Source organism: Triticum dicoccoides, chromosome 2A (genome assembly GCF_002162155.2).
Source record: "Triticum dicoccoides isolate Atlit2015 ecotype Zavitan chromosome 2A, WEW_v2.0, whole genome shotgun sequence".
NCBI classification, from domain to species: domain Eukaryota; kingdom Viridiplantae; phylum Streptophyta; class Magnoliopsida; order Poales; family Poaceae; genus Triticum; species Triticum dicoccoides.
In genome coordinates, this window is record NC_041382.1 from 267,401,909 (window position 1) to 267,425,595 (window position 23,687).

Consider the following 23,687-nt stretch of genomic DNA (forward strand, 5'->3'; position numbering starts at 1 on the left):
TTGCAAATTCTATACCAAGCATCTTTTAGATTTTCTCCCTTCCTTTGTTTAAAATTAAGAACTTCATTCTCGGGAGACAACAGAGAAGATAGAGGACTAGCCATAACGACAAGGCAAGCAAGAAAGCAACAAACGGAAAAGAGAGGGCGAAAAAAATGGCAAGGGTGAAGTGGGGGAGAGGAAAACGAGAGGCAAATGGCAAATAATGTAATGCAAGGGATAAGAGTTTGTGATGGGTACTTGGTATGTCTTGACTTAGCAATGGCACCAGAAATGACTCGTTATTGGGAGTCAAATCTTGACTTGACTTGGCGCGAACCTCCCCGGGAACGGCGCCAGAAATCCTTCTTGCTACCTCTTGAGCACTGCGTTGGTTTTCCCTTGAAAAGGAAAGGGTGATGCAGCAAAGTAGCGTAAGTATTTCGCTCAGTTTTTGAGAACCGAGGTATCAATCCAGTAGGAGATCACGCTCGAATCCCACGCACCTACACAAATAAATAAGAACCTCGCAACCAATGCGATAAAGGGGTTGTCAATCCCTTCACGGTCACTTACGAGAGTGAGATCTGATAGATATGATAAGATAATATTTTTGGTATTTTTATGATAAAGACAAATAAAGATGCAAAGTAAAATAAACGGCAAAGGAAATAACTAAGTGTTGGAAGATTAATATGATGGAAGATAGACCCGGGGGCCATAGGTTTCACTAGTGGCTTCTCTCAAGGGCATAAGTATTACGGTGGGTAAACGATTTTCTGTCGAGCAATTGATAGAACTGAGCATAGTTATGAGAATATCTAGGTATGATCATGTATATAGCCATCACGTCCGCGACAAGTAGATCGAAACGATTCTGATCTACTACTATTACTCCACACATCAACCGCTATCCAGCATGCATCTAGAGTATTAAGTTCATAAGAACAGAGTAATGATTTAAGTAAGATGACATGATGTAGAGGGATAAATTCATGCAATATGATATAAACCCCATCTTTTTATCCTCGATGGCAACAATACAATACGTGTCGGTTCCCTTTCTGTCACTGGGATCGAGCACCGCAAGATTGAACCCAAAGCTAAGCACTTCTCCCATTGCAAGAAAGATCAACCTAGTAGGCCAAACCAAACTGATAGTTCGAAGAGACTTGCAAAGATAAACCAATCATACATAAAAGAATTCAGAGAAGAATCAAATATTGTTCATAGATAAACTTGATCATAAACCCACAATTCATCGGATCTCGACAAACACACCGCAAAAGAAGATTACATCGGATAGATCTCCAAGAAGATCGAGGAGAACTTTGTATTGAGATCCAAAGAGAGAGAAGAAGCCATCTAGCTAATAACTATGGACCCGAAGGTCTGAAGTAAACTACTCACATATCACCGGAGAGGCCATGGAGTTGATGTAGAGGCCCTCCATGATCAATTCCCCCTCCGCGGAGCTCCGGAAAAGGCCCCGAGATGGGATCTCTTGGGTACAGAAGGTTGCGGCGGTGGAATTAGGTTTTCGTGGTGCTCCTGGATGTTTGGGGGGTACGTGGATATATATATAGGAGGAAGAAGTACGTCGTTGGAGCAACGGAGGGCCCACGAGGGTGGAGGGCGCGCCCCCCTGCCTCGTGGCTGCCTCCGTTGTTTCTTGACGCCCACTCCTAGTCTCCTGGATCATGTTTGTTGAGAAAATCACGTTCCCGAAGGTTTCATTCTCCGTTTGATATTCCTTTTCTTCGAAACCCTAAAATAGGCAAAACAAAACAGTAATTTGGGTTGGGCCTCCGGTTAGTAGGTTAGTCCCAAAAATGATATAAAAGTGTAAAATAAAGCCCATTGACATCCAAAATAGATAATATAATAGCATGGAGCAATCAAAAATTATAGATACGTTGGAGACGTATCATTGCCATAGTATGGGGCGCAATAAAGCCCATGGCGAATTACGACGTACCAAAGTGTACAGGTGTAAATAAGAATAACGAAGTAAAAATGAAGTAGTAAGCTAATGCCACATAAATTGGGCTACAAACTGTTTCCAATATGATTTTGATTAATACGTCAAAGCGTATTTGTACAAATAGTGTGATAAGCAATAGTGGCTATTTAACATGCCAATACCAAGGGGGAGCTGCGTACGGGTCCTAAAAATAGGTAGAATGATCGCTGAGAAGGACATCTAGAGATTCCCCCATACTTCTGGGCTGCTTGTCACCTTGGTGTATCCGTCCTTCGAAAGGACCGATTTATCATGCCGTTGAGAGGGTCCTGCGGAAAAGAAACCTGAAAAGGATAAAAACAAAGGTAAAAGTATGTGTGTCCAAGGAAGGTCGAGCCATATTGTGGACCACAGTCTGGTTATGCCTCCGTCTCTGCCCATGGTATTTTTAGTGTGTAGTTATGTACGCGCGGTACGTATGCCGCCACTTGGTCAGGACTGAGACGGAGGTCGAGTTGCTAATCGAGCTCCTGACAAGCTGTACTGTCCTGCCGCAGAGTAGTCCGGACTCGTTTGACAGTGTCCGGGAGCATGGCCGCCGAATTAAGGTTTTGCTTGTGAAGGCTGTTCTGTACCTCTGCTGCCAGGGCAGCGGTGTGCTCCTCGGTACGGAGGGAGCGCTCCGTGTTTCCATTGACTGTTATGACACCGCGTGGTCTGGGCATCTTGAGCTTGAGATAAGCATAGTGCGGCACCGCATTGAATCGGGCAAACGCGGTTCGTTCGAGCAGTGCGTGATAGCCGCTGCAGAAGGGGGCGATATCGAAGATTAACTCTTCGCTTCGGAAGTTGTCCGAAGATCTGAAGACGACCTCCAATGTGATTGAGCCCGAGCAGCGGGCCTCTACACCTGGTATAACTCCTTTAAAGGTAGTTATGGTGGGCTTGATCCTTGATGGATCGATGCCCATTTTGCGCATTGTATCCTGATAGAGCAAGTTGAGGCTGCTGCCACCATCCATGAGGACTCGTGTGAGGTGGAATCCATCAGTTATTGGGTTGAGGACCAGGTGGCTGAACCGCCATAACAGATACTGGTCGGGTGGTCCCTGCGATCAAAGGTGATCGGGCATGACGACCATGGGTTGAATTTTGGGGCGACTGGCTCTATCACATAGACGTCCCTAAGCGCGCGCTTGCGCTCCCTCTTGGGGATATGGGTAGCATATATCATGTTCACTGTTTTGATTTGAGGGGGAAACTTCTTCTGTCCCCCTGTGTTCGATGCACGGGGCTCCTCGTCGTCGTTCTCGCTTTGTGACCCCTTCTCCTTGTCTTCGGCATTTAACTTGTCGGCCTGTTTTAAGACCCAACAACTCCGGCGAGTATGATTGGCTGGTTTATCGGGGGTGCCATGGATCTGACATGGACGATCAAGTATGCGGTCAAGGCTGGAAGGGCCCTAATTATTTCTTTTATATGGCTTCTTCTGCTGACCGGACTTGGAGCCACTGAATCCGGCATTGACCGCCGTGCCATCGGTATTGTCAGCATTGTTTCGACGCTTGTTCCTATTGCGTCGGGGCTTGTCGTTGCTATTTCTGGCTTTCGAAGTGCCAGGTCCGCCTGCATTGTAATTGCTACGGGTGTTGGAAATATGCCCTAGAGGCAATAATAAATTGATTATTATTATATTTCCTTGTTCATGATAATCGTTTATTATCCATGCTAGAATTGTATTGATAGGAAACTCAGATACATGTGTGGATACATAGACAACACCATGTCCCTAGTAAGCCTCTAGTTGACTAGCTCGTTAATCAATAGATGGTTACGGTTTCCTGACCATGGACATTGGATGTCGTTGATAACGGGATCACATCATTAGGAGAATGATGTGATGGACAAGACCCAATCCTAAGCCTAGCACAAGATCATGTAGTTCGTATGCTAAAGCTTTTCTAATGTCAAGTATCATTTCCTTAGACCATGAGATTGTGCAACTCCCGGATACCGTAGGAGTGCTTTGGGTGTGCCAAACTTCACAACGTAACTGGGTGGCTATAAAGGTACACTACGGGTATCTCTGAAAGTGTCTGTTGGGTTGGCACGAATCGAGATTGGGATTTTGTCACTCCGTGTAAATGGAGAGGTATCTCTGGGCCCACTCGGTAGGAAATCATCATAATGTGCACAATGTGACCAAGGGGTTGATCACGGGATGATGTGTTACGGAACGAGTAAAGAGACTTGCCGGTAACGAGATTGAACAAGGTATCGGTATACCGACGATCGAATCTCAGGCAAGTACCATACCGCTAGACAAAGGGAATTGTATACGGGATTGATTGAGTCCTTGACATCGTGGTTCATCCGATGAGATCATCGTGGAACATGTGGGAGCCAACATGGGTATCCAGATCCCGCTGTTGGTTATTGATCGGAGAACATCTCGGTCATGACTACATGTCTCCCGAACCCGTAGGGTCTACACACTTAAGGTTCGATGACGCTAGGGTTATAAAGGAAGTTTGTATGTGGTTACCGAATGTTGTTCGGAGTCCCGGATGAGATCCCGGACGTCACGAGGAGTTCCGGAATGGTCCGGAGGTAAAGATTTATATATAGGAAGTCCTGTTTCGGCCATCGGGACAAGTTTCGGGGTCATCGGTATTGTACCGGGACCACCGGAAGGGTCCCGGGGGCCCACCGGGTGGGGCCACCTGCCCCGGGGGGCCACATGGGCTGTAGGGGGTGCGCCTTGGCCTACATGGGCCAAGGGCACCAGCCCCTAGAGGCTCATGCGCCAAGATAAAGGAAAAAGGGGAGAGTCCTAAAGGGGGAAGGCACCTCCGAGGTGCCTTGGGGAGGATGGACTCCTCCCCCCTCCTTAGCCGCACCCCTTTCTTGGAGTAGGGGGCAAGGCTGCGCCTCCCCCCTCTCCCCTGCCCCTATATATAGTGGAGGGGAGGGAGGGCATCTATACCTGAGCCCTTGGCGCCTCCCTCCCTCCCGTGACACCTCCTCCTCTCCCGTAGGTGCTTGGCGAAGCCCTGCAGGATTGCCACGCTCCTCCATCACCACCACGCCGTTGTGCTGCTGCTGGATGGAGTCTTCCTCAACCTCTCCCTCTCTCCTTGCTGGATCAAGGCGTGGGAGACATCGTCGAGCTGTACGTGTGTTGAACGCGGAGGTGCCGTCCGTTCGGCACTAGGATCATCGGTGATCTGAATCACGACGAGTACGACTCCATCAACCCCGTTCACTTGAACGCTTCCGCTTAGCGATCTACAAGGGTATGTAGATGCACTCTCCTTTCTACTCGTTGCTGGTCTCTCCATAGATAGATCTTGGTGATTCGTAGGAAATTTTTTTTGAATTTCTGCTACGTTCCCCAACAGTGGCATCATGAGCTAGGTCTATTGCGTAGATTCTTTGCACGAGTAGAACACAAAGTAGTTGTGGGCGTCGATATTGTTCAATATGCTTGCCGTTACTAGTATTATCTTGATTCGGCGGCATCGTGGGATGAAGCGGCCCGGACCAACCTTACACGTACGCTTACGTGAGACCGGTTCCACCGACAAACATGCACTAGTTGCATAAGGTGGCTGGCGGGTGTCTGTCTCTCCCACTTTAGTCGGATCGGATTCGATGAAAAGGGTCCTTATGAAGGGTAAATAGCAATTGGCATATCACGTTGTGGTTCATGCGTAGGTAAGAAACGTTCTTGCTAGAAACCCATAGCAGCCACGTAAAACATGCAAACAACAATTAGAGGACGTCTAACTTGTTTTTGCAGGGTATGCTATGTGATGTGATATGGCCAAAAAGGATGTGATGAATGATATATGTGATGTATGAGATTGATCATGTTCTTGTAATAGGAATCACAACTTGCATGTCGATGAGTATGAAAACCGGCAGGAGCCATAGGAGTTGTCTTTATTTATTTGTGACCTGCGTGTCAACTTAAACGTCATGTAATTACTTTACTTTATTGCTAACCGTTAGCCATAGTAGTAGAAGTAATAGTTGGCGAGGCAACTTCATGAAGACACGATGATGGAGATCATGATGATGGAGATCATGGTGTCATGCCGGTGACGATGATGATCATGGAGCCCCGAAGATGGAGATCAAAAGGAGCAAAGTGATGATGGCCATATCATGTCACTATTTGATTGCATGTGATGTTTATCATGTTTATACATCTTATTTGCTTAGAACGACGGTAGTAAATAAGATGATCCCTTACAACAATTTCAAGAAGTGTTCTCCCCTAACTGTGCACCGTTGCGACAGTTCGTGTTCCGAAGCACCACGTGATGATCGGGTGTTAGATTCTAACGTTCACATACAACGGGTGTAAGACAGATTTACACACGCGAAACACTTAGGGTTAACTTGACGAGCCTAGCATGTACAGACATGGCCTCGGAACACGGAGACCGAAAGGTCGAACATGAGTCGTATAGAAGATACGATCAACATGAAGATGTTCACCGATGATGACTAGTCCGTCTCACGTGATGATCGGACACGGCCTAGTTTGACTCGGATCATGTAATCACTTAGATGACTAGAGGGATGTCTATCTGAGTGGGAGTTCATAAGATGAACTTATTTATCCTGAACATAGTCAAAAGGTTTTTGCAAATTATGTCGTAGCTCACGCTATAGTTCTACTGTTTAGATATGTTCCAAGAGAAAATATAGTTGAAAGTTGATAGTAGCGATTATGCGGACAGTAGAAAGCTTATGTCCTTAATGCACCGCTCAGTGTGCTGAACCCCAAACGTCGTTTGTACACGTTTTGATAACTATGTGATAGTTCAGTGAAACGGTTTAGAGTTGAGGCACCAAAGACGTGTTTCGAAATGTCGCGGAACATACGAGATGTTTCGAGGGCTGAAATTGGGATTTCAGGCTCGTGCCCACGTCAAGAGGTATAAGACCTCCGATGACTTTCTTAACCTGCAAACTAAGGAGAAAAGCTCAATTGTTGAGCTTGTGCTCAGATTGTCTGAGTACAACAATCATTTGAATCGAGTGGGAGTTGATCTTCCAGATAAGACAGTGATGGTTCTCCAAAGTCATTGCCACCAAGCTGTTAGAGCTTCGTGATGAACTATAACATATCAGGGATAGATATGATGATCCTTGAGGTATTCGCGATGTTTGACACCGCGAAAGTAGAAATCAAGAAGGAGCATCAATTGTTGATGGTTGGTGAAACCACTAGTTTCAAGAAGGGCAAGGGCAAGAAGGGATACTTCATGAAACGGCAAATCAGCCGCTGCTCTAGTGAAGAAACCCAAGGTAAAACCCAAACCCGAGACTAAGTGCTTCTGTAATAAGGGGAACAACCACTAGAGCAGAATTACCCTAGATACTTGGTAGATAAGAAGGCTGGCAAGGTCGATAGAAGTATATTGGATATACATTGTGTTAATGTGTACTTTGCTAGTACTCCTAGTAGCACCAGGGTATTAGATACCGGTTCGGTTGCTAAGTGTTAGTAACTCGAAACAAAAGGCTACAGAATAAACGGAGACTAGCTAAAGGTGAGCTGACGATATGTGTTGGAAGTTTTTCCAAGCTTGATATGATCAAGCATCGCACGCTCCCTCTACCATCAAGATTAGTGTTAAACCTGAATAATTGTCATTTGGTGTTTGCGTTGAGCATAGACATGATTGGATTATGACTATCGCAATACAGTTATTCATTTAAAGAGAATAATGGTTACTCTATTTATTTGAATAATACCTTCAATGGTCTTGCACCTAAAATGAATGCTTCATTGAAATCTCGATCGTAGTGATACACATGTTCATGCCAAAAGATAGTAATGATAGTACCACCTACTTGTGGCACTGCCACGTAAGTCATATCGGTATAAAATGCATGAAGAAGCTCCATGTTGATGGATCTTTAGACTCACTCATTTTTGAAAAGTTTGAGACATGCGAACCATGTCTATTGGTATATATGCATGAAGAAACTCCATGCAAATGGACCGTTTGAACTCACTTGATTTTGAATCACTTGAGACATGCAAATCATACCACATGGGCAAGATGACTGAAAGCCTCGTTTTAGTAAGACGGAACAAGATAGCAACTCGTTGGAAGTAACACATTTTGATGTGTGCAGTCCAATGAGCGCTGAGGCATGCAGTGAATATCGTTATGTTCTTACTCCACAGATGATTCGAGTAGATGTTGAGAATATTTACTTGATGAAACACAAGTCTGAATTATTGAATGGTTCAAGTAATTTCAGAGTGAAGTAGAAGATCATTGTGACAAAAGGATATAATGTCTATGATATGATCATAGAGATGAATATCTGAGTTACGAGTTTTGGCACACAATTAAGACATTGTGGAAATTGTTTCACAATTAATACCGCCTGGAACACCATAGTGTGATGGTGTGTCCGAACATCATAGTTGCACCCTACTGGATATGATGCGTACCATGATTTCTCTTATCGAATTACCACTATCGTTCATGGGTTAGGCATTAGAGACAACCGCATTCACTTTAATAGGGCACCACGTAATTCCGTTGACATGACACCGGTTTAGAGAAACCTATGCTGTCATTTCTTAAAGGTTTGGGGCTGCGACGCTTATGTGAAAAAGTTTCAGGTTGATAAGCTCGAACCCAAAGCGGATGAAATACATCTTCATAGGACACCCAAAACAGTTGGGTATACCTCCTAATTCAGATCCGAAAGCAATATGGATTGTTTCTTGAACGGGTCCTTTCTCGAGGAAAAGTTTCTCTCGAAAGAATTGAGTGGGAGGATGGTGGAGACTTGATGAGGTTATTGAACCGTCTCTTCAACTAGTGTGTAGCAAGGCACAGGAAGTTGTTCCTGTGGCACCTACACCAATTGAAGTGGAAGCTTATGATAGTGATCATGAAGTTTCGGATCAAGTCACTACCGAACCTCGTAGGGAGACAAGGATACATACTACTTCAGAGTGGTACAATAATCCTGTCTTGGAAGTCATGTTGCTAGACAACAATGAACCTGCGAGCTATGGAGAAGCGATGGTGGGCCCGGATTCCGATAAATGGCTCAAGGCCATAAAACCCGAGAGAGGATCCATGTATGAAAACAAAGTGTAGACTTTGGAAGAACTACTTGATGGTCGTAAGGCTGTTAGGTACATATGGATTTTGAAAGGAAGACAGACAATGATGGTAAGTGTCACCATTGAGAAAGCTCGACTTGTCGTTAAGATGTTTTTCGACAACTTCTAGGAGTTGACTACGATGAGACTTTCTCACTCGTAGCAATGCTGAGAGTCTGTTGGAATTATATTAGCAATTACTGCATTATTTATGAAATCTTGCAGATAGGATGTCAAAACATTGTTTCCTCGACGATTCTTGAGGAAAGGTTGTATGTGATACAACCGGAAGGTTTTGTCCATCCTGAAATATGCTAATAAGTATGCAAAGCTCCAGCAATCCTTCTGAGGACTGGAGTGAGCATCTCGGAGTTGGAATGTATGCTTTGATGATGATCAAAGATTTTGGGTGTATACAAAGTTTATGAGAAACTTGTATTTCCAAAGAAGTGAGTGGGAGCACTATAGAATTTCTGATGAGTATATGTTGTTGACATATTAATGATCAGAAATGACGTAGAATTTCTAGAAAGCATATAGGGTTATTTGGAAAGTGTTTTCAATGGAAAACCTGGATTAAGCTACTTGAACATTGAGCATCAAGATCTATAAGGATAGATCAAAACGCTTAATAGTACTTTCAAATGAGCACATGCCTTGACGTGATCTTGAAGGTGTTCAAGATGGATCAGTCAAAGAAGGAGTTCTTGCCTGAGTTGTAAGGTATGAAGTTAAGACTTAAAGCTCGACCATGGCAGAATAGAGAGAAAGGAACGAAGGTCGTCCCCTATGCTTAAGACATAGGCTCTACAGTATGCTATGCTGTGTACCGCACCTGAAGTGTGCTTTACCATGAGTCAGTCAAGGGGTACAAGAGTGATCCAAGAATGGATCACAAGACAACGGTCAAAGTTATCCTTAGTAACTAGTGGACTAAGGAATTTTCTCAATTATGGAGGTGGTAAAAGAGTTCGTCGTAAAGGGTTACGTCGATGCAAGCTTAACACCTATCCGGATAGCTCTGAGTAGAGATACCGGATACGTATAATGGAGCAACAATTTAGAATAGCTCCAAGTAGAACAGTTATTTGGAATAGCTCCAAATAGAACGTGGTAGCTGCATCTAGGAGATGACATAGAGATTTGTAAAGCACACACGGATCTGAAAGGTTCAGACCCGTTGACTATAACCTCTCTCACAAGCATAACATGATCAAACCCAGAACTCATCGGGTGTTAATCACATGGTAAATGTGAACTAGATTATTGACTCTAGTAAACTCTTTGGGTGTTAGTCACATGGGGATGTGACCTTGAGTGTTAATCACATATCGATGTGAACTAGATTATTGACTCTAGTGCAAGTGGGAGACTGTTGGAAATATGCCCTAGAGGCAATAATAAATTGATTATTATTATATTTCCTTGTTCATGATAATCGTTTATTATCCATGCTAGAATTGTATTGATAGGAAACTCAGATACATGTGTGGATACATAGACAACACCATGTCCCTAGTAAGCCTCTAGTTGACTAGCTCGTTAATCAATAGATGGTTACGGTTTCCTGACCATGGACATTGGATGTCGTTGATAACGGGATCACATCATTAGGAGAATGATGTGATGGACAAGACCCAATCCTAAGCCTAGCACAAGATCATGTAGTTCGTATGCTAAAGCTTTTCTAAATGTCAAGTATCATTTCCTTAGACCATGAGATTGTGCAACTCCCGGATACCGTAGGAGTGCTTTGGGTGTGCCAAACGTCACAACGTAACTGGGTGGCTATAAAGGTACACTACGGGTATCTCTGAAAGTGTCTGTTGGGTTGGCACGAATCGAGATTGGGATTTTGTCACTCCGTGTAAACGGAGAGGTATCTCTGGGCCCACTCGGTAGGACATCATCATAATGTGCACAATGTGACCAAGGGGTTGATCACGGGATGATGTGTTACGGAACGAGTAAAGAGACTTGCCGGTAACGAGATTGAACAAGGTATCGGTATACCGACGATCGAATCTCGGGCAAGTACCATACCGCTAGACAAAGGGAATTGTATACGGGATTGATTGAGTCCTTGACATCGTGGTTCATCCGATGAGATCATCGTGGAACATGTGGGAGCCAACATGGGTATCCAGATCCCGCTGTTGGTTATTGACTGGAGAACGTCTCGGTCATGTCTGCTTGTCTCCCGAACCCGTAGGGTCTACACACTTAAGGTTCGATGACGCTAGGGTTATAAAGGAAGCTTGTATGTGGTTACCGAATGTTGTTCGGAGTCCCGGATGATATCCCAGACGTCACGAGGAGTTCCGGAATGGTCCGGAGGTAAAGATTTATATATAGGAAGTCCTGTTTCGGCCATCGGGACAAGTTTCGGGGTCATCGGTATTGTACCGGGACCACCAGAAGGGTCCCGGGGGCCCACCGGGTGGGGCCACCTGCCCCGGGGGGCCACATGGGCTGTAGGGGGTGCGCCTTGGCCTACATGGGCCAAGGGCACCAGCCCCTAGAGGCCCATGTGCCAAGAGTGGAGGAAAAGGGGAGAGTCCTAAAGGGGGAAGGCACCTCTGAGGTGCCTTGGGGAGGATGGACTCCTCCCCCCCCCTCTTAGCCGCACCCCTTCCTTGGAGGAAGGGGCAAGGCTGCGCCTCCCCCCTCTCCCCTGCCCCTATATATAGTGGAGGGGAGGGAGGGCATCTATACCTGAGCCCTTGGCGCCTCCCTCCCTCCCGTGACACCTCCTCCTCTCCCGTAGGTGCTTGGCGAAGCCCTGCAGGATTGCCACGCTCCTCCATCACCACCACGCCATTGTGCTGCTGCTGGATGGAGTCTTCCTCAACCTCTCCCTCTCTCCTTGCTGGATCAAGGCGTGGGAGACATCGTCGAGCTGTACGTGTGTGGAACGCGGAGGTGCCGTCCGTTCGGCACTAGGATCATCGGTGATCTGAATCACGACGAGTACGACTCCATCAACCCCGTTCACTTGAACGCTTCCGCTTAGCGATCTACAAGGGTATGTAGATGCACTCTCCTTTCTACTCGTTGCTGGTCTCTCCATAGATAGATCTTGGTGATTCGTAGGAATTTTTTTTTGAATTTCTGCTACGTTCCCCAACAACGGGCTAGCTAGCTATCTTCGCCGGTGCAAAAGCGGGTCATAAGTGTTGTGAGGGCTGCCATGGACTTCGGCTTTTCTTGGCTGAGGTGTCGGGCGAGCCATTCGTCCTGGATGCTATGTTTAAAGGCTGCTAGGGCTTCAGCATTTGGACAGTCGACGATCTGGTTCTTTTTGGTTAAGAACCTAGTCCAGAATTTCCTGGCTGACTCTCCGGGATGTTGAATTATATGACTTAAGTGGTAGGCGTCCGGAGGTCGAACATATGTACCTTGGAAGTTGTCAAGGAAGGCCTCTTCCAAGTTCTCCTAGCTACCAATGGAGTTTTCAGGCAGGCTGTTCAGCCAGTGCTGGGCTGGCCCTTGAGTTTTAGGGCGAGGTATTTTATGGCATGAAGATCATCTCCGCGGACCATATGAATATGGAGAATAAAGTCTTCAATCCATACCGCAGGATTTGTGGTTCCATCATATGATTCGATATTCACGGGTTTGAACCCTTCTGGGAATTCATGTTCCATTACTTCATCAATGAAGCAGAGAGGGTGTGCGGCACCTCTATATCAGGCCAGATCATGATGTAGTTCGGATGGAGTCCGTCTGCGGCTTTTGGCTTGGACGTGATTGTGCTTTCCATGTTCGGCTTGATAGCTGTCGTCGCGCATCGGGGCACGCCCCCGCGATCCGTAGATCGATCTGGCCGGACCTGCTTTATTCTTTAGGTCTTGCCGCAGGTCATACGTGTATCCCTGAGCAGTTTTGTCTTTGCCTTTACGAAGAGGTAGGACGGGCCAGTGTTCGGCTTGAGTTGCCGTTTTGTCCCGGCCACATGGTGGTCGATCACCCGCATTACGCGTTGATGGTACGGGCTCAAGTGCCTCGTCATCAAATTAAGGTAGTAGTTTACGCTTCAGGTAACTTTTGGTTGGGCACTCGAGGCCGTATTCTTCTGCTGCCAGGACATCAGTCCATCTATCGTTGAGTAGATCTTGATCAGCTTGAAGTTGTTGCTGCTTCTTTTTCAGGCTCCTTGCAGTGGCTATTAGGCGTTGCTTAAAGTGCTCCTGCTCGAGAGGTTCCTCAGGCACGGTAAAGTCTTCGTCGCCGAGGCTCACCTCATCCTCGGAGGGTGGAAGATAATTACTGTCCTATGAGTCTTTGTTTGCAGCCTGTTCATCAGGGCTAACTCGCCCATCCTCCCGATTTTCCTGTTCAGAGTTTTGCTCGACGGGGTTTTCTTGGTCTTCAGCATCATCCGGGGTGTTGTTGTCTCTCGTGCCGATATTGCTGTCTTTGTTGTGGCGTGATTTAGAGCGGCGGCGTCGGCGCTTTTTTTGTATCTCGGGAGGTTTATACTCTACTGGATTTTTCTCTTTATCCGTGTCACCCTCCTTGGGTGCATCCACCATGTACACGTCATACGAGGAGGTGGCTATCCAGCATCCGGTAAACGGTGGGTTTTCGGTTTCCTCCTCTCCGGCATCATCGCCCATACTGTCGATGTATTTGGAGCTGTAATCGAGCATGTCAGTTAAGTCCTCTACTGTGGCGATGAAGTGGGTGGTGGGTGGGACGTAAAATTCCCCGCTCTCAGCCCCTAGTCCGGGCTGGGCGTAGTTTGTACGTTGCTCCTTCGTAATCACGAGGGATCGCATCAAGTCCAGAGCCTCGCTTAAAGTCGAGGTTTGTTGAGGTAGAAAAGAATTCGTGGAGTATGGAAGGAAGGGAATTCCTTGGCCAAGCTCACATGATGCTGACTCTGAGAGTTCGGAGCCGGCGTCCGGGGAAGAGTCCGGCTTGCTGATGGACGCCGGTGACACCGCTTCCTCCAGCTCTCCCGTACTGGGCCTAGTGGCCACAGATAGTCCGGCGGGTTTAAAAATCCCGTCTTCGGTACTGGTGAGGTGCTCCGGCTCTAAGGCCAGAGCAGAGGTTGGGGTCGTGAATCCTTGGAAGTTCAAGTCTCCGCGGATATCAGCGACATAATCCAGGTTTCCAAAACTAATCTGGTGACCTGGGGCGTAGCTGTTGATCTGCTCCAAATGGCCAAGCGAGTTGGCCCACAGTGCGAAGCTGCCAAATACGAAGATCTGGTCGGGGAGAAAAACCTCCCCTAGGGCAGCATCGTTGCAGATGATGGATGAAGCCATCGAACCTTCTGATGGCGACACAGTGGAACTCTCAACGAAAGCACCAATATCGGTGTCAAAACCGGCAGATCTCGGGTAGGGGGTCCCGAACTGTGCATCTGAGGTTGACGGTAACAGGAGACAAGGGACACGAAGTTTTACCCAGGTTCGGGCCCTCTTGATGGAGGTAATACCCTACGTCCTGCTTGATTAATATTGATGAGTATGGGTGAGGGAGTCCTGGATTAGGGGGTGTTCGGGTAGCCGGACTATACCTTCAGCCGGACTCTAGGACTATGAAGATACAAGATTGAAGACTCCGTCCCGTGTCCGGATGGGACTTTCCTTGGCGTGGAAGGCAAGCTTGGCGATGCGGATATTCAAGATCTCCTACCATTGTAACCGACTCTATGTAACCCTAACCCTATCCGGTGTCTATATAAACCGGAGGGTTCTAGTCCGTAGGACAAATTCATCATACAACAATCATACCATAGGCTAGCTTCTAGGGTTTAGCCTCCTTGATCTCGTGGTAGATCTACTCTTGTACTACCCATATCATCAATATTAATCAAGCAGGAGTAGGGTTTTACCTCCATCGAGAGGGCCCGAACCTGGGTAAAAACATCGTGTCCCTTGTCTCCTGTTACCATCCGCCTAGACGCACAGCTCGAGACCCCCTACCCGAGATCCGCCGGTTTTGACACCAACATTGGTGCTTTCATTGGGAGTTCCTCTGTGTCGTCACTTTTGGGCTCGATGGCTCCTTTGATCATCAACGACGATGCGGTCCAGGGTGAGACTTTTCTCCCCGGACAAATCTTCGTCTTCGGCGGCTTCGCACTATGGGCCAATTCGCTTGGCCACCTGGAGCAGATCGAAAGCTACGCCCCTGGCCATCAGGTCAGGTTTGGAAGCTTAAACTACACGGCAGACACCCGCGGGGATTCGATCTTCGATGGATTCAAGCCACAGCTGAGCGCGCCGCACTGTGTCGAGAGGCATGATCTAGCTTTGCCGCCGAACAGTGCCCTAGAGGCCGCACAAGCACCGGTTCCGACCCTTTATTTGGAGCCTATTGTGCCAATCGAGGATGAGCGGTTGGACGTCACCTCGGGGGCTACGATCTCAAAGGCGATCGAGCCAAACGTCAGCCCCGCATTCCGCACGGCCCGTGACTCCAAGGAGCCGGATTCCTCTCCGAACTCCGAACCCCCGCGCCCCTGCTGATCGAATCCAATTGGGCGCCGATAATGGAGTCCACCGCCGCGGACATCTTTCAGCACTCGCCTTTTGGCGACATCCTGAATTCTCTAAAGTCTCTCTCTTTATCAGGAGAGCCCTGGCCGGACTACGGTCAGCAAGGATGGGATACGGACGATGAAGAAATTCAAAGCCCACCCACCACCCACTTGGTAGCCACTGTTGACAATTTAAACGACGTGCTCAACTTCGAATCCGCAGACATCGACAGCATGGACGACGATGCAGGAGATGAACAGGAACCAGCACCTGTAGGGCGCTGGAAGGCCACCTCGTCATATGATATATACATGGTGGATACTCCAAAAGATGGAGATGGCAATGGAACAACGGAGGATGACACCTCCAAGAAACAGCCAAAGCGCCGGCGTCAGCGGCGCCGCTCTAAATCCCGCCAAAGCAAAAATGGTGATTCCGGCACGGGAGATAATACTACCCCGAATAGCGCCGAAGAACACCCCCTATAGCAAGATTCGGCACAGGAAGATGGAGAAGCCAGCCCTCATGAGAGAGCGGCAGACCGAGAGGTTGAGGATGATAACTATATGCCTCCCTCCGAAGACGAGGCAAGCCTCGACGACGACGAATTCGTCGTACCATCGGACCCCGCCGAACAAGAGCGTTTCAAACGCAGGCTTTTAGCCACGGCAAGCAGCCTCAAGAAAAAGTAGCAACAGCTTAGAGCTGATCAAGATTTGCTAGCCGATAGATGGACCGAAGTCCTTGCAGCCGAAGAGTATGAACTCGAGCGCCCCTCCAAGAGTTACCCAAAGCGCAGGCCGCTACCCCAATCAGAGGAGGAAGCACATACATCACCAGCGCACGACATGGCCGACCGGCCACCTCGCGGCCGCGACAGAGAGGCCTCTCGGCGCTCCACCCAAGCCATGCCCCGGCACCGTTCAACCAAGGCACGGGAAAATGCGCCAGACCTGCGAGACGTACTGGAGGAGAAGGCAAGACAAACAAGATCGATCTACGGATCGAGCAGGCGCCCCACGGCACGTGACGGTGATCTTCATTCCGGATACAACAAATCCGGCCGGGCCGAACACAACAGACATAGCTCCTTCGAGCCGCGTCGTGATATAGCCCAGTATAAAGGCGCCGCACACCCATTATGCTTCACAGACGAAGTAATGGATCATAAAATACCAGAGGGTTTCAAACCCGTAAACATCAAATCATATGATGGAACCACAGATCCTACGGTATGGATTGAGGATTATCTCCTACACATCCACATGGCCCGCGGCGATGATCTACACGCCATCAAATACCTCCCGCTCAAACTTAAGGGACCGGCCCAACATTGGCTTAACAACTTGCCAGCAGACTCAATCGGTTCTTGGGAGGACCTGGAAGCCGCATTCCTCGACAACTTCCAGGGCGCTTATGTGCGACCACCGGATGCCGATGACTTAAGCCACATAATTCAGCAGCCAGAGGAATCGGCCAGGCAATTCTGGACACGGTTCCTAACAAAGAAAAACCAGATAGTCGACTGTCCGGACGCAGAGGCCCTAGCAGCCTTCAAGCATAATATCCGCGACGAGTGGCTTGCCCGACACCTGGGACAGGAAAAGCCGAAGTCCATGGCAGCCCTCACGACACTCATGACCCGCTTTTGCACGGGAGAAGACAGCTGGCTAGCTCGCAGTAACAACTTAGCAAAGAACCCTGGTAATTCGGATATCAAGGACAAAAGTGGCAAGACACGTCGGAATAAGCAAAAGCACCGCATTAGCAGTGACAGCAACGAAGACACGGCAGTTAATGCCGGATTCAGAGGCTATAAATCCGGTCAGCGGAAAAAGCCATTCAAAAAGAATACTCACGGCCCGTCCAGTTTGGACCGAATACTCGACCGCTTGTGCCAGATACATGGCACCCCCGAAAGGCCAGCCAATCACACCAACAGGGATTGTTGGGTGTTCAAGCAGGCAGGCAAGCTAAGAGCCGAAAATAAAGACAAGGGGCTGCATAGCAATGACGAGGAGGAGCCCAGGCCGCCGAACAACAGTGGACAGAAGGGTTTTCCCCCACAAGTGCGGACGGTGAACATGATATATGCAACCCACATTCCCAAGAGGGAGCGGAAGCGTGCGCTACGGGACGTATACGCGATGGAGCCAGTCGCCCCAAAGTTCAACCCATGGTCCTCCTGCCCGATCACTTTTGATCAAAGGGACTACCCCACTAGCATCCATCACGGCGGCTTTGCTGCATTGGTTCTCGACCCAATTATCGACGGATTTCATCTCACAAGAGTCCTCATGGACGGCAGAAGTAGCCTGAACCTGCTTTACCAGGATACAGTGCGGAAAATGGGCATAGATCCCTCGAGGATTAAGCCCACAAAAACGACCTTTAAAGGCGTTATACCAGGTGTAGAGGCCAACTGTACAGGCTCAGTAACACTTGAAGTGGTCTTCGGGTCTCCGGACAATTTCCGAAGCGAAGAGTTAATCTTCGATATAGTCCCGTTTCGCAGTGGCTATCACGCCCTGCTCGGGCGAACCGCATTTGCAAAGTTCAATGCGGTACCGCACTATGCATATCTCAAGCTCAAGATGCCAGGCCCTCGAGGAGTAATCACGGTCAATGGAAACACCGAACGCTCCCTCCGTACGGAGGAGCACACGGCGGCCCTCGCAGCGGAAGTACAAAGCAGCCTTCTTAGGCAATTCTCCAGTCCAGTCGTTAAAAAGGAAGACACTGACAAGCGCGCCCAGAGTAACCTACAACAAGACTGCCTGGCACGTTCTGAGCAGGCGTAGCAATGCGGCCCCAACCCCAGCCCTCGCGACATAGCGAAACCAGTGCCTCGCGTACATAACTACGCTCTTGAAATACCATGGGCGCAGGGGAAGGGGCACAATAACGGCAAACCCAAAATACGGCTTCAAACGTACTAGGGGCTGCCGAATTCTTTTTTTAATTTTCTCTTACTTTTAGGACTCCATACTTCGGACGACCTGTTCGGCAATTCAACTGCCGCACAAACAATGCAAGATCCAGGGAAGCAGACAAGCCATGCCGCATTATGGAACTCCCAGGTGGTCTCTGTTACGAGCAGTATACCTGTTTTGGCATACAATTCCACGGCCTGCTCCTGGTCAGGACATGTTAAATAACCCAATATCTTTTGCTTATTGCACTACTTGTATCGTTCTGCTTTGATAGCAGCCTTTCTATTAACAATGCATAGCTTTTTGTCTATTTTTTGCATTATCCTCCTTTCATATATATGTTTATTAAATGACATGTTGCACCCGTACACCATGGTACGGCAAACACGCCAGGGGCTTCAGTACCCCTCAATATGGTGTGAGAAGCCCGTACACTTTCACAAGTGCGGCACCCCGAACTTATAGCACTATATGCATCGGCTCCGAATCATGATTTGGGTCAATAGTTGGGTTTGCCCGGCTCCTATGTTTTGGTGCCTTACGTTCTGCTATATCGGCTAAGATAGCACTAGGAGAACCACTGCGATTGTGCCCCAGTTGAGCTGGGTTAAGCACCTCAGTGGAGAAAGCTAAAACTGACTGTCATAATGAGGCGAGAGACCGGTCGCTGTTCGAGAGGTTTTTCGAGTCCCTAAAGACTTATGCCGCTTCGAGCGAGGAGCCGGCTTTGTCCGGCCAAGGCGTGGATAGCGCCCCGAACTCGGTCTTCCGAACTAGGGGCTTCGCCGAAATTTAAAATTATAGAGTTCTATGGCTAAGTGAGAGTGTTCAAGCATTATAGTCCGATTGCCTGGTTCGTTGTGCTGAGCGCCTCCCTCAAAGGACCCAACTATGGGAAAAAGAGCGCTCAGGTTTATCCCGAACACCCCAGCACTAGTGGCATGGGGGCAGAAGCCGACGACTGGCCATCTCTCAATTTTTTGATAAACGGCCGCACAGAAAGTAATATTTTAAATTCAACAAGCATTGCTTAGTGCATATGAACAAGTTTTCAGCGCACAGGATAAACACGAGCGAGTTCATTCAAAAATTACATCCTTGGTACACTCATCCGCCACAAGGCGGGCACCCGCAAGAACATCCTTATAATAGTTCTCGGGCTGGTGATGCTCCTTCCCCGGCGGCGGCCCGTCCCTCACAAGCTTCTCACTGTCCAACTTACCCAAGTGCACCTTTGCACGGGCAAGGGCCCTACGGGCACCTTTGATGCAGATGGAGCGCTTGATAACCTCGAGCCTTGGACAGGCCTCCACCAGCCGCCGCATCAGCCCGAAGTAGCTCCCAGGCAGGGCCTCTTCGGGCCATAGCCGAACTATGAAGCCCTTCATGGCCTGTTCGGCCGCCTTATGGAGCTCGACCAGCTGTTTCAGCTGGTCGCTCAAGGGCACAGGGTGTCCGGCCTCAGTATACTGAGACCAGAACACCTTCTCCGTCGAGCTGCCCTCTTCAGCTCGGTAGAATGCGGTGGCATCGGATACGCTACGGGGGAGATCTGTGAATGCCCCTGGAGAGCTCCGGATTCGGGTAAGTAACAAGTAGTTTACTTTTATATTTCTGCTTTGCATAAAGAATGCCTTACCCGCTGCTATCTTTTTCATCTCCTCCAACTCTTGGAGGGCCTTTTGGGCTTCGGCCTTGGCAGACTTGGCAGTCTCAAGGGCCGCCGTGAGCTCGAACGCTTGCGTCTTTGACTCAAGCTCCAAACTCTCATGTTTTTTCATGAGAGCCTGAAGCTCTTGCTGCACCTCGCCGTCCTGGGCCTCAAGTTTCTCTCGCTCGGTGCGCTCCGCGGCCACTTTCTTTTCGGCCTCGGACAGCGCCTACTTGAGGGTTGCCACCTCAGTCGTGGCCCCTACAATAAGCAGTACAATCCTGTTATTTTTTGCAATCACGTCTTTTTATAGGCACTTTTTCTGTAAGGTATTTTCTTACCTTCTTTCTCCTCGAGCTGCCGCTTGGCAAGGCCGAGCTCTTGCTCGGTCCGCTCGAGGCCCTGTTTCAGGGCACCCACCTCCACAGTCAGTGCGGCGGTGGCTAGCAGCGATGCCTGCATATGCATATTGATTCTTTGTTGTTAGACTCCTGCGAAATTTAGTAGATCCTCTATTCTGCTTTTCTATCTGAACGCCAAACAGAGCATCAGGGGCTACTGTCTATGCGGTTATATTCTTACATATTTTTTACTTACCTCGAAGCCTGTTAGAAGGCTAGCGCAAGCTTCACTCAGTCCGCTCTTGGCAGACTGAACCTTCTGGAATACCGTACTCATAATAGTACGGTGCTCCTCGTCGATGGAGGCGCCGTCAAGCACCTCCAGCAGATTGTCCGGCACCTCCGGTTGGACGGAGGCCGCCGGCTCAGAAGGCTTGCTCCTCTTGGAAGGAGTTCGCCTACCGCGGTCTGGAACTGTTGAAGATTCCGGCGCGGTGTCCGGCACAAAGCCGGACTTGGAGCCCTGGGGGGTCTTGTCCCCTTTACTCCTGGGGTCCGGGAGGTCGCCTTGCGGCTCCTCCAGGACCACCTCCTCCTGCCCTGGAGCTTGTTGCGACGCCACTTCGGCGTCATCCGCAGTGCGGGGGGAGACAGCGGGCGGAACTGAGTTCACGTTCGATGAATCCAGGGAGCCGCTTGACGACTCGTTGAGTTCGGCCCGGGGCGGGCTGCATAATTATGTTCGACATTAGGGAAAGCTATGCGACAAAGGAACGTCATGAGTTACTCTGATATCCGAATACTTACAATTTCGCCGGACGTTTGGCCCTATCTGGCCACTCCTTTTCATCCTCTTCGGCGTCGGGGGAGTAGTTCGGCGGAGGGGTCTTCCTCTTCCTGGACCCTTCGGCCTCCCCCGTTGGGGCGGTTTTCCTTTTATTTCCTCCCCCCGCTGGAGGGGGAGAGTTTTCTTCTTCCTCCTCCTCGTTCTCATGGGAGGAGAGCGTCTCGGACTCGTCGGATGACGAGTCCGACACCACCACATTACGGGCACTTTTTCGAGTCCCTGTGGCCTTCTTCTTCTTGGCCTTCTTCTCCGGCACCACATAAGGCGCCGGAACCAGCAGCTTCACTAGGAGAGCAGGGGCTGGGTCTTCGGGCAAGGGAGCCGGACAGTTAATCGATCCGGACTGCGCCTGCCAAGCCTATCAAAGGTGAGGGAGTTTAGATCCCGCATAGAGTCAAACTATGGAAAAACTTAACATCCTGTAAAAGGTGAAAATAGCTTACCTCGCTAGCGTGCCGCTGTGAGCTGTATCCGCGGTCCTCGGAAGCGGATGTGGGAGCCTCGGCGCCTTTGGTTAGCACCTTCCAGACGTCTTCATACGTCATGTCGAAGAGCCTGTTAAGGGTTTGGTGCTGCGCCGGGTCGAACTCCCATAGAGTAAATTCCCGTTGTTGACACGGGAGGATCCGGCGGACGAGCATGACCTGGACTACATTGACAAGCTTGATCGGCTTGCTCACCAGGGACTGGATGCATGTCTGCAATCCGGTCACCTCTTTTTCGTCGCCCCACGACAGGCCCGTCTCTTTCCAGGACATAAGCCGCGTGGGGGGTCCAGATCGGAACTCGGGGGCTGCGACCCATTTCGGATCGCGCGGCTCGGTGATGTAAAACCACCACGATTGCCACCCCTTCAGGGTCTCCACGAAGGAGCCCTCAAGCCATAGGACGTTGGCCATCTTGCCTGCCATGGCGCCTCCGCACTCCACCTGGCTGCCGCACACCACCTTGGGCTTGACGTTGAAGGTCTTGAGCTAGAGGCCGAAATGGGGGCAGATGCGGAGGAAAGCCTCGCACACGACGATAAACGCCGAGATGTTGAGGACGAAGTTCGGGGCCAGATCGTGGAAATCCAGGCCATAGTAGAACATGAGCCCCCGGACAAATGGGTGGAGTGGGAAACCCAGTCCGCGGAGGAAGTGGGGAAGGAATACTACCCTCTCATGGGGCCTTGGGGTGGGGAGAAGCTGCCCTTCCTCGGGAAGCCGGTGCGCGATGTCCTTGGACAAGTATCCGGCCTTCCTTAGCTTTTTGACATGGCCCTCCATGACGGAGGAGACCATCCACTTGCCTCCCGCTCCGGACATTGCTGGAGGAGGTCGAGGTAGGAAGTGCGGACTTGGGCACTGGAGCTCGAGTGCGCAGGAGATGGATAGGCAAAGGAGGAAGAAGGCGTAGGTAAAAAGGTGGATCCTTATCCCCTTATATGGGCGGATGCGGTTGTGCGTCCCCGCCAGCCTAGTAAAACTCGCTTGCCTCCCAAGCACCGTGATAAATGGAGCAGTTGGGTTACCCACGTCCGTATTGATGAGAATCCTGTAAAAGGGGGCACACGATCTCTGCTTTGACAAGACGTGCCAAGGAAACCGCCTCGCTGTGACGCCCCGAGACCGATGTGCCAGGTGTCCGTCAATTATTCGCTGTCGTTGTCAGGTCTTTTGCTTGCGTGTTGCATCTTATCATGCCATCATGTGCATTTCATCATCATGTTTTCAAAACCTGCATCCGTCCGGGTTCCCCCAGTTCCGTCCGTTGTCCGTTCTGAACCCAGACACACTTGCACGCGCCCGCGGCATGTCCGAAATAGTATTTTATAAGTGGCCGGAAAATGTTCTCGGAATGGGTTGAAAGTTGGCGTTTGGTCTTATTTTAGTGTAGATAGACCGCTTGTCAAGTTTCATCGCATTCGGAGTTTGTTTGATAGTCCAACCGTTAAATATAGCGGCAATAGTAGTCGGTCTAACATCAGACGTTTTCGGTCTCCGGAAACAGTCGCTGGGCCTCCTTCTCTTCTCTCCTCTCAGCCCGAGGCCTCTCTTCACAGCCCACCTAGTCCCCCCTCTGTCTGAAGCCGCATGATCGCGATCGTACGGCTCGAAAACCCCTCCTAACCCCCAAACCCTAGCAAATTTGCTATATATGGACACCCCTAGTCCATTTTGGGCAACCTAGACCCCTTCCCCTACCTCCTGCCGCAGCCAACCCCCCTCCTCCTCGGATTCAGCACCGCCCCACTCCACCTCCACCACTTGTCACCGCCGCCGCCGCGTCCCGGACCAATCCGTGCGCGACACGTCGCCTCCCGGCGCCCTGCAGCCAACCCTAG

The 23,687-nt window shown here is 49.4% G+C and overlaps 1 pseudogene; it reads right to left on the reverse strand.

Moving 5' to 3' along the window:
* Positions 1-2,214: 2,214 nt before the first annotated feature.
* Positions 2,215-22,668, reverse strand: LOC119357823 (annotated as a pseudogene).
* Between the last annotated feature and the right edge of the window lie 1,019 nt (positions 22,669-23,687).